Source organism: Euwallacea similis, chromosome 3 (genome assembly GCF_039881205.1).
Source record: "Euwallacea similis isolate ESF13 chromosome 3, ESF131.1, whole genome shotgun sequence".
Taxonomy (NCBI): Eukaryota; Metazoa; Arthropoda; class Insecta; order Coleoptera; family Curculionidae; genus Euwallacea; species Euwallacea similis.
Genome location: NC_089611.1, coordinates 8516449 through 8528489, shown reverse-complemented (window position 1 = coordinate 8528489; position 12041 = coordinate 8516449). Strand labels below are relative to the sequence as shown.

Genomic DNA, 12041 nt, shown 5'->3' with positions numbered 1-12041 from the left:
TCTTCAATGTCCGCGTTAGCTGGGAGAATAGGAGAAACCAGCGGGACATCACCCAGTGCCGCAGATGTCAAATGTGGGGGCACGTTGCCAGAAACTGCCACCGCAAATTCCGATGTTCCAAATGCTCTCAGGAACATCAAATCACGGAGTGCACCGAGGAAACTGCCCTCAAATGTGCAAACTGCGGTGAACCGCACAGATCCTTCGACAAGAGCTGCCCAGTCTATCAGCACAGGATCAAAGCCTTGTCAAAGACGAAACCCACCTACAAAGAGGCCCCTCTGCCAACCAACCCTGCGTGGACCGGACGCCCACCATCTGGACGATGCCTGACCAGCCACGTCCACCCAAAAGGAACGGAACCCCCCCGAAAACGAGCTGCCGTCCCAGGACCATCCGACCCTCCAACCGAGGATTACGATGTAAATTTTCCCAACACGCTCGGCCAGAAAAGTAGGCAGACACCGAGACCATCAGAGGCGCAAAGTGCAAGCACGCAGGGTAAGTTCACTGCTCTAAAAGACAAATTTGAGGAACTAAGCACTTTGATAAATATGGACGAAATGTTGTCGGCATTAGACCATTACATATCCATCTTAAAACCCTGCAAAACATCCGAACAAAAATTTATTGCCAGTCGGCAATTTTTCACCGTCGACATTCAAAATTTCAAAATTTAATTTCAGTCACGTTCAATATTATCGAGTGGAACTGCAATGGTCTAAAATCCAAATTGGGCGAATTCATTCACTATTTGAGTACTAGAAAAATCGACGTCGCCGTGATCGTGGAAACGGGATTGCGGGACGTCGATAAAATTCGAATTAAGCATTTTCGCATAGAGCGAAGCGACAGACCCAACGCAAGAGGGGGGGGTGTTGCTATCGTCATAAGTAACCACATAAATTACAAACGACTCCCTCAATCCCCCACAAATATAGAGCACGTATCCGTCCAGTTGGAAAACGGCGGACTCTTGACCGGAATATACGTCCCTCCCAACCTAAATTTCACACCAGCCGATCTCAATGGCTTTTTCCCACCTAACCGAAGGGTGTTAGTGCTGGGAGACTTTAATGCACGTCACCGCTTGTGGAATAACAACCGCCTAAATACCAGAGGCACAGTGCTCGCGGATTTTATCTCGGACAACGCGGACTTGCATCTGATGTACCCCAGCACACCCACGCACTTCCCGCCCAACGGAATGTCACCCACCACAATAGATCTGGGAATCAGCAGAGGCCTAAACGATTTGCCCGATCTCACCACTGACAACGCTCTCAACTCAGATCATCTCCCAGTACACGTTTCTTGGAACGAGCTCAGGGTAAAACCGGGTGGTACAAAATATTCCTATAAAGATTTCGATTGGAACCTTTATAGGGCCAATATTTCTAACAAATGTATAATTTCAAATCAAATAGAGACCCCCGAAGCTTTGGAGCAAGAAATTCGGAATCTGACGGAGATGATCCAGAGTCAGCAAAGGTCATTGGCCAAAAAAGTACCGGATAGGCCTCCGCCAGATAACTTACCCCCCCAGATCATCGATTTGATAAAATTTAAAAACAAAGTCCGGAAAAGGTGGCAAACTTTTAGACGGGAAGCGGACCGATTGCGGTTCAATGCCCTTACGGTAACCATCAAACGAAAAATAAGCATCCACAAAAATGAATGCTGGTCGAGGACTCTTCAGGATCTGAGTACTCAGGACAATTCCCTGTGGAAAATTGCGAGAAACCTACGTAGAAACTACGAAAAACTCCCCACCATCCGGCACAACGGGGAGGAATCCGTTTCAGATGCGGAGAAGGCCGAGATATTTGCCAGTTTTCTCAGTACGGTACACACAGAAACCCCGAACGTCAATCAGGAACAGATTGCAATTGACGAGGCCGCCCGTAGATTCATTGAGAGGACCTATCCCATCTCCCCACGGGTTCACCGACAAATCCTGTGTACCCCTTTGGAAATCCGGAAATGCTTGCGTCGGCTCCCGAACAATAAGGCTCCGGGACCGGACGGCATAACATATCCTCTCCTCAAGAATTTACCAAGGAAAGCCATCGTCCAAATCACCTACATAGTCAATGCCGTCATCAAACTGCAATACTTTCCACAAGCCTGGAAACGGGCCGTAATAATCCTCATTCCAAAACCTGGAAAAGACCTATCCCTACCCTCGTCTTACCGTCCCATATCTCTCCTGAATACCTTGGCAAAACTAACCGAAAAGGTAATTTTGACAAGGCTAAACAAGATCGTGACCCACAGAGACGTCCTCCCCGCCGAACAATTTGGTTTTAGACCAGGCCACAACACGACCCTCCTTGCGGCGAAAGTGGTCAACGACATCTTTACCGCATACAACCACCAAATGAACACGGCGATGCTCTTTCTGGACATGGAAAGAGCTTTCGACACCGTGTGGCACTCAGGCCTCATCCACAAACTCGCCACAGTTCTCAACTTCCCCCCTCATTTCGTTTCCCTCATTTCCTCCTACATAACCGGACGTTCCTTCAACGTCAAAATCGAACAATCTCTCTCCCGCTCTTACCCACTAGCAGCGGGTGTCCCGCAGGGGACAGTGATGTCCCCATTACTGTACTCCCTGTATATCTCGGACGTACCCAAATTCCCCACCACCAAACTAGCCCTCTACGCAGACGACACCGTCATGTATAATCACAGCTTTTATGCCCAAGGGGCGAAGCAGCGACTGGCACATCACCTCAGCCTCCTCCTTCCGTACTTCCACAAATGGAAACTGAAAGTCAACCCGACAAAGACCGAATTGGTGGTTTTCACCCAGAAAATCACCAATCATCGGATCATGAATCCTTTGCTGGTGAACGGAACCCCGATCCAACAACAAAGAACCGCGAAATATCTCGGAATTGTGCTCGACGAACGGCTGTCCTTCAGGGACCACGTCACGCATGCCATACAGAAGACCTTCGCAGGCCAGCAGAAGCTGTACCCGCTCATTAGTCCGAAATCGGTAATGAGCCCGGCCAACAAACTTCTCATCTACAAAGCGATCATAAGACCGACGATGCTCTATGGCGCACCCGTGTGGTGTGCAATATCTGACAAACAAAGGAAGAGACTACAGATATTCCAAAACCGAATTCTGAGAGGAGTTTTGTCAGCCGGCAGATACACCCGCATACGTGACTTGCACGAGATGACCGGGATCGAGCACGTTTCCGAATACATCGACAGGACCTCCGACAAATTTTACAGATACCAAGCCTCTGGTTCCCCCCTGACGAGGGATCTAACCCGACTCCGATTCGATCCAGATAACCGCGTTAAGCACGGACCGGCGTACAAGCGCCTTCCCATATTCTTCGAGCCATGGAGGCCTCCTTGACTGGCATCAACACCATCCTATCTTACCCCATCTCGGGAACTCTTCCTCAAACTGCCGCAAAGGCCCCCTCCCCCCTCTCGAACGCGCTGATCCTACGCTAAAGGATCCACCGGAAAAGCTTGATAAGAACTCTGTAAGTCTGCTTCAGAGATCTCGAAAGACTTCCGAAATTTCTCGAATGCCACATAGTAAATGAAGCCACCCTTTAAACTGGTTTTTTCAACTGTTTTTCCAGTATATCACCTAATCCAACAACATTACGTCACGCATCAAACAGCCTACCGCAAAACTCTTTCACACACAAGTGTACGTCTTAGTTTCGCAAATGTTCACATAAGAGCTGAGAGCCCAGGTGGTGAACTACCCAGTGTACTCCCTTAAGACACTCTCTGATGGCGACTGGACATAACACCGTCCACCGTGCTCTGCGCACGGTCTGTCACGCGCCACTTTGCATGTCCGACATGTTGGGTGCGAACACTCCCAATTCGTGTATATACTTTATATATACTTAGCTATTAAGGTGTAATGTATGTATTGAAAATTTGTAAATAAAATTGTTTTGAGTTGAGGTTCCCGTCCGATCACCGAAGTCAAGCGACGTCGGGCGTGGTTAGTACCTGGATGGGTGACCGCCTGGGAACACCACGTGCAGTTGTGTTTTTTTTATTTTTTTTTATACACTTTTCTCACTTATCCATATCATTCGCTAATGCCACTAAACTCTATACGCAACTGCCATACCACGTTGGTCTACCGGTTCCCGTCCAGTCTTCAGTTTGCTTTCCTAGAGAACGGGCGTGTCCCAAAACTCGACGAAATCAAAACACCGCAAATCCAGATAAAAACTCACGGCGGTAAAACAAAGCGGCGGCATCAAAGAGGCCGACAAAGAGCGGCACTACTGTGTGTTGTGAGTAAGTTTACACCAGTGCATTTGTAGGGTGCCCCGTCAGGGGGACCCTTCGCCCTTCTTCCAACAAATCGCATGAACAGCGACAACCCAAACTTAGAAAATTGTGTTGTGGGCACAGAAACAAACCACTCAGATGAACCACGCGTTCTAACTTCATCAACATCATCGAGCGACCAACACACAGAGGTGTTTTGCAGAGCTAAAAGAAATCGCCACAGCAAACTTTGCTCTCAGCTGAAAGCAAACAAAACTTGTCTGAGATGTAAAGCCCTCCTGAATGGCGTGAAGACGGCCGTGGACGACAATAATTGTACAAAGCTTCTCACAGTAGTAAACCACATCCGTACGAAGCACAACAAAAGGGGGATATCAAAGAATATCTCAAAAACGTGCCCCCCCAGCAACCCGTCACAGGATCCCGAGCTCTCCCGCAACATGGCAACCTTAAGGGCGCCGAAGAATCAAGACGAGCAGGAGTTCATAACCCCATCAAAAACAATCAAATGGGGAAGCCTAATCCGCAATCCCACACAAGTGGAAACGGGCAACAAGTTTAAGCCACTGGAGGAAAAAACGGCGGAGGAAATGCAGACTGAGGAGGCCGAGGACCACCCGCCTACTTCAGCCAATCAAACCCCCCCAGACTCGCAGAACCGAAGAACACCCGCCACCAACCAAAGAAAACGGGGCACCGACAAGCCCCCCCCATTAGTTGTGCCTGGTAAGCTCGTCCATCACAAGGACCTTACCACCAATATAAAATTAATAGTGAAAAATAAATTCACGCTCAAATACGCCAAGCACTCAGTCATAGTCTACGTGGAGGACATTAACGACTGGTCCCACCTCAAACGGAATTTCGAGCTGGCAGATCTGGAATTCCACACGTACGCCGCATCCGAGGACAGAACGCACGCTTTTGTCCTCAGAGGACTGCAAGGGGAAATCTCGCCGGAGGAGGTGAAAAGCGAGCTGACGGAGGAAAATGGTGTCCCAGTGAAAGAAGTCCATCTAATGAAAACCGCCTTCCGCCCCCTATACCTGGTAGTGGTGAATAGCTCGTACACCCTGAAAAAGCTCCAGAATCAGGTGAAGACAATCTTCAATGTCCGCGTTAGCTGGGAGAATAGGAGAAACCAGCGGGACATCACCCAGTGCCGCAGATGTCAAATGTGGGGGCACGTTGCCAGAAACTGCCACCGCAAATTCCGATGTTCCAAATGCTCTCAGGAACATCAAATCACGGAGTGCACCGAGGAAACTGCCCTCAAATGTGCAAACTGCGGTGAACCGCACAGATCCTTCGACAAGAGCTGCCCAGTCTATCAGCACAGGATCAAAGCCTTGTCAAAGACGAAACCCACCTACAAAGAGGCCCCTCTGCCAACCAACCCTGCGTGGACCGGACGCCCACCATCTGGACGATGCCTGACCAGCCACGTCCACCCAAAAGGAACGGAACCCCCCCGAAAACGAGCTGCCGTCCCAGGACCATCCGACCCTCCAACCGAGGATTACGATGTAAATTTTCCCAACACGCTCGGCCAGAAAAGTAGGCAGACACCGAGACCATCAGAGGCGCAAAGTGCAAGCACGCAGGGTAAGTTCACTGCTCTAAAAGACAAATTTGAGGAACTAAGCACTTTGATAAATATGGACGAAATGTTGTCGGCATTAGACCATTACATATCCATCTTAAAACCCTGCAAAACATCCGAACAAAAATTTATTGCCAGTCGGCAATTTTTCACCGTCGACATTCAAAATTTCAAAATTTAGTTTCAGTCACGTTCAATATTATCGAGTGGAACTGCAATGGTCTAAAATCCAAATTGGGCGAATTCATTCACTATTTGAGTACTAGAAAAATCGACGTCGCCGTGATCGTGGAAACGGGATTGCGGGACGTCGATAAAATTCGAATTAAGCATTTTCGCATAGAGCGAAGCGACAGACCCAACGCAAGAGGGGGGGGTGTTGCTATCGTCATAAGTAACCACATAAATTACAAACGACTCCCTCAATCCCCCACAAATATAGAGCACGTATCCGTCCAGTTGGAAAACGGCGGACTCTTGACCGGAATATACGTCCCTCCCAACCTAAATTTCACACCAGCCGATCTCAATGGCTTTTTCCCACCTAACCGAAGGGTGTTAGTGCTGGGAGACTTTAATGCACGTCACCGCTTGTGGAATAACAACCGCCTAAATACCAGAGGCACAGTGCTCGCGGATTTTATCTCGGACAACGCGGACTTGCATCTGATGTACCCCAGCACACCCACGCACTTCCCGCCCAACGGAATGTCACCCACCACAATAGATCTGGGAATCAGCAGAGGCCTAAACGATTTGCCCGATCTCACCACTGACAACGCTCTCAACTCAGATCATCTCCCAGTACACGTTTCTTGGAACGAGCTCAGGGTAAAACCGGGTGGTACAAAATATTCCTATAAAGATTTCGATTGGAACCTTTATAGGGCCAATATTTCTAACAAATGTATAATTTCAAATCAAATAGAGACCCCCGAAGCTTTGGAGCAAGAAATTCGGAATCTGACGGAGATGATCCAGAGTCAGCAAAGGTCATTGGCCAAAAAAGTACCGGATAGGCCTCCGCCAGATAACTTACCCCCCCAGATCATCGATTTGATAAAATTTAAAAACAAAGTCCGGAAAAGGTGGCAAACTTTTAGACGGGAAGCGGACCGATTGCGGTTCAATGCCCTTACGGTAACCATCAAACGAAAAATAAGCATCCACAAAAATGAATGCTGGTCGAGGACTCTTCAGGATCTGAGTACTCAGGACAATTCCCTGTGGAAAATTGCGAGAAACCTACGTAGAAACTACGGAAAACTCCCCACCATCCGGCACAACGGGGAGGAATCCGTTTCAGATGCGGAGAAGGCCGAGATATTTGCCAGTTTTCTCAGTACGGTACACACAGAAACCCCGAACGTCAATCAGGAACAGATTGCAATTGACGAGGCCGCCCGTAGATTCATTGAGAGGACCTATCCCATCTCCCCACAGGTTCACCGACAAATCCTATGTACCCCTTTGGAAATCCGGAAATGCTTGCGTCGGCTCCCGAACAATAAGGCTCCGGGACCGGACGGCATAACATATCCTCTCCTCAAGAATTTACCAAGGAAAGCCATCGTCCAAATCACCTACATAGTCAATGCCGTCATCAAACTGCAATACTTTCCACAAGCCTGGAAACGGGCCGTAATAATCCTCATTCCAAAACCTGGAAAAGACCTATCCCTACCCTCGTCTTACCGTCCCATATCTCTCCTGAATACCTTGGCAAAACTAACCGAAAAGGTAATTTTGACAAGGCTAAACAAGATCGTGACCCACAGAGACGTCCTCCCCGCCGAACAATTTGGTTTTAGACCAGGCCACAACACGACCCTCCTTGCGGCGAAAGTGGTCAACGACATCTTTACCGCATACAACCACCAAATGAACACGGCGATGCTCTTTCTGGACATGGAAAGAGCTTTCGACACCGTGTGGCACTCAGGCCTCATCCACAAACTCGCCACAGTTCTCAACTTCCCCCCTCATTTCGTTTCCCTCATTTCCTCCTACATAACCGGACGTTCCTTCAGCGTCAAAATCGAACAATCTCTCTCCCGCTCTTACCCACTAGCAGCGGGTGTCCCGCAGGGGACAGTGATGTCCCCATTACTGTACTCCCTGTATATCTCGGACGTACCCAAATTCCCCACCACCAAACTAGCCCTCTACGCAGACGACACCGTCATGTATAATCACAGCTTTTATGCCCAAGGGGCGAAGCAGCGACTGGCACATCACCTCAGCCTCCTCCTTCCGTACTTCCACAAATGGAAACTGAAAGTCAACCCGACAAAGACCGAATTGGTGGTTTTCACCCAGAAAATCACCAATCATCGGATCATGAATCCTTTGCTGGTGAACGGAACCCCGATCCAACAACAAAGAACCGCGAAATATCTCGGAATTGTGCTCGACGAACGGCTGTCCTTCAGGGACCACGTCACGCATGCCATACAGAAGACCTTCGCAGGCCAGCAGAAGCTGTACCCGCTCATTAGTCCGAAATCGGTAATGAGCCCGGCCAACAAACTTCTCATCTACAAAGCGATCATAAGACCGACGATGCTCTATGGCGCACCCGTGTGGTGTGCAATATCTGACAAACAAAGGAAGAGACTACAGATATTCCAAAACCGAATTCTGAGAGGAGTTTTGTCAGCCGGCAGATACACCCGCATACGTGACTTGCACGAGATGACCGGGATCGAGCACGTTTCCGAATACATCGACAGGACCTCCGACAAATTTTACAGATACCAAGCCTCTGGTTCCCCCCTGACGAGGGATCTAACCCGACTCCGATTCGATCCAGATAACCGCGTTAAGCACGGACCGGCGTACAAGCGCCTTCCCATATTCTTCGAGCCATGGAGGCCTCCTTGACTGGCATCAACACCATCCTATCTTACCCCATCTCGGGAACTCTTCCTCAAACTGCCGCAAAGGCCCCCTCCCCCCTCTCGAACGCGCTGATCCTACGCTAAAGGATCCACCGGAAAAGCTTGATAAGAACTCTGTAAGTCTGCTTCAGAGATCTCGAAAGACTTCCGAAATTTCTCGAATGCCACATAGTAAATGAAGCCACCCTTTAAACTGGTTTTTTCAACTGTTTTTCCAGTATATCACCTAATCCAACAACATTACGTCACGCATCAAACAGCCTACCGCAAAACTCTTTCACACACAAGTGTACGTCTTAGTTTCGCAAATGTTCACATAAGAGCTGAGAGCCCAGGTGGTGAACTACCCAGTGTACTCCCTTAAGACACTCTCTGATGGCGACTGGACATAACACCGTCCACCGTGCTCTGCGCACGGTCTGTCACGCGCCACTTTGCATGTCCGACATGTTGGGTGCGAACACTCCCAATTCGTGTATATACTTTATATATACTTAGCTATTAAGGTGTAATGTATGTATTGAAAATTTGTAAATAAAATTGTTTTGAGTTGAGGTTCCCGTCCGATCACCGAAGTCAAGCGACGTCGGGCGTGGTTAGTACCTGGATGGGTGACCGCCTGGGAACACCACGTGCAGTTGTGTTTTTTTTATTTTTTTTTATACACTTTTCTCACTTATCCATATCATTCGCTAATGCCACTAAACTCTATACGCAACTGCCATACCACGTTGGTTTACCGGTTCCCGTCCGATCACCGAAGTCAAGCGACGTCGGGCGTGGTTAGTACCTGGATGGGTGACCGCCTGGGAACACCACGTGCAGTTGTGTTTTTTTTATTTTTTTTTATACACTTTTCTCACTTATCCATATCATTCGCTAATGCCACTAAACTCTATACGCAACTGCCATACCACGTTGGTTTACCGGTTCCCGTCCGATCACCGAAGTCAAGCGACGTCGGGCGTGGTTAGTACCTGGATGGGTGACCGCCTGGGAACACCACGTGCAGTTGTGTTTTTTTTGTTTTTTTTTTTTATACACTTTTCCCACTTATCCATATCATTCGCTAATGCCACTAAACTCTATACGCAACTGCCATACCACGTTGGTCTACCGGTTCCCGTCCGATCACCGAAGTCAAGAGACGTCGGGCGTGGTTAGTACCTGGATGGGTGACCGCCTGGGAACACCACGTGCAGTTGTGTTTTTTTTGTTTTTTTTTTTTATACACTTTTCCCACTTATCCATATCATTCGCTAATGCCACTAAACTCTATACGCAACTGCCATACCACGTTGGTCTACCGGTTCCCGTCCAGTCTTCAGTTTGCTTTCCTAGAGAACGGGCGTGTCCCAAAACTCGACGAAATCAAAACACCGCAAATCCAGATAAAAACTCACGGCGGTAAAACAAAGCGGCGGCATCAAAGAGGCCGACAAAGAGCGGCACTACTGTGTGTTGTGAGTAAGTTTACACCAGTGCATTTGTAGGGTGCCCCGTCAGGGGGACCCTTCGCCCTTCTTCCAACAAATCGCATGAACAGCGACAACCCAAACTTAGAAAATTGTGTTGTGGGCACAGAAACAAACCACTCAGATGAACCACGCGTTCTAACTTCATCAACATCATCGAGCGACCAACACACAGAGGTGTTTTGCAGAGCTAAAAGAAATCGCCACAGCAAACTTTGCTCTCAGCTGAAAGCAAACAAAACTTGTCTGAGATGTAAAGCCCTCCTGAATGGCGTGAAGACGGCCGTGGACGACAATAATTGTACAAAGCTTCTCACAGTAGTAAACCACATCCGTACGAAGCACAACAAAAGGGGGATATCAAAGAATATCTCAAAAACGTGCCCCCCCAGCAACCCGTCACAGGATCCCGAGCTCTCCCGCAACATGGCAACCTTAAGGGCGCCGAAGAATCAAGACGAGCAGGAGTTCATAACCCCATCAAAAACAATCAAATGGGGAAGCCTAATCCGCAATCCCACACAAGTGGAAACGGGCAACAAGTTTAAGCCACTGGAGGAAAAAACGGCGGAGGAAATGCAGACTGAGGAGGCCGAGGACCACCCGCCTACTTCAGCCAATCAAACCCCCCCAGACTCGCAGAACCGAAGAACACCCGCCACCAACCAAAGAAAACGGGGCACCGACAAGCCCCCCCCATTAGTTGTGCCTGGTAAGCTCGTCCATCACAAGGACCTTACCACCAATATAAAATTAATAGTGAAAAATAAATTCACGCTCAAATACGCCAAGCACTCAGTCATAGTCTACGTGGAGGACATTAACGACTGGTCCCACCTCAAACGGAATTTCGAGCTGGCAGATCTGGAATTCCACACGTACGCCGCATCCGAGGACAGAACGCACGCTTTTGTCCTCAGAGGACTGCAAGGGGAAATCTCGCCGGAGGAGGTGAAAAGCGAGCTGACGGAGGAAAATGGTGTCCCAGTGAAAGAAGTCCATCTAATGAAAACCGCCTTCCGCCCCCTATACCTGGTAGTGGTGAATAGCTCGTACACCCTGAAAAAGCTCCAGAATCAGGTGAAGACAATCTTCAATGTCCGCGTTAGCTGGGAGAATAGGAGAAACCAGCGGGACATCACCCAGTGCCGCAGATGTCAAATGTGGGGGCACGTTGCCAGAAACTGCCACCGCAAATTCCGATGTTCCAAATGCTCTCAGGAACATCAAATCACGGAGTGCACCGAGGAAACTGCCCTCAAATGTGCAAACTGCGGTGAACCGCACAGATCCTTCGACAAGAGCTGCCCAGTCTATCAGCACAGGATCAAAGCCTTGTCAAAGACGAAACCCACCTACAAAGAGGCCCCTCTGCCAACCAACCCTGCGTGGACCGGACGCCCACCATCTGGACGATGCCTGACCAGCCACGTCCACCCAAAAGGAACGGAACCCCCCCGAAAACGAGCTGCCGTCCCAGGACCATCCGACCCTCCAACCGAGGATTACGATGTAAATTTTCCCAACACGCTCGGCCAGAAAAGTAGGCAGACACCGAGACCATCAGAGGCGCAAAGTGCAAGCACGCAGGGTAAGTTCACTGCTCTAAAAGACAAATTTGAGGAACTAAGCACTTTGATAAATATGGACGAAATGTTGTCGGCATTAGACCATTACATATCCATCTTAAAACCCTGCAAAACATCCGAACAAAAATTTATTGCCAGTCGGCAATTTTTCACCGTCGACATTCAAAATTTCAAAATTTAA

At 48.9% G+C, this 12041-nt stretch overlaps 3 non-coding genes across 3 annotated transcripts; all 3 read left to right on the top strand.

Annotated features, from left to right (window-relative positions):
• The first annotated feature begins 9509 nt into the window (after positions 1-9509).
• LOC136407947 (5S ribosomal RNA) lies at positions 9510-9627 on the top strand. Its single transcript, XR_010752037.1, has one exon. It is a non-coding gene; the product is annotated as a 5S ribosomal RNA (ribosomal RNA).
• Positions 9628-9696: 69 nt separating this feature from the next.
• LOC136407946 (5S ribosomal RNA) lies at positions 9697-9814 on the top strand. Its single transcript, XR_010752036.1, has one exon. It is a non-coding gene; the product is annotated as a 5S ribosomal RNA (ribosomal RNA).
• A 72-nt stretch (positions 9815-9886) lies between these two features.
• Positions 9887-10004, top strand: LOC136407959 (5S ribosomal RNA). Its single transcript, XR_010752048.1, has one exon. It is a non-coding gene; the product is annotated as a 5S ribosomal RNA (ribosomal RNA).
• The last annotated feature ends 2037 nt before the right edge of the window (positions 10005-12041 follow it).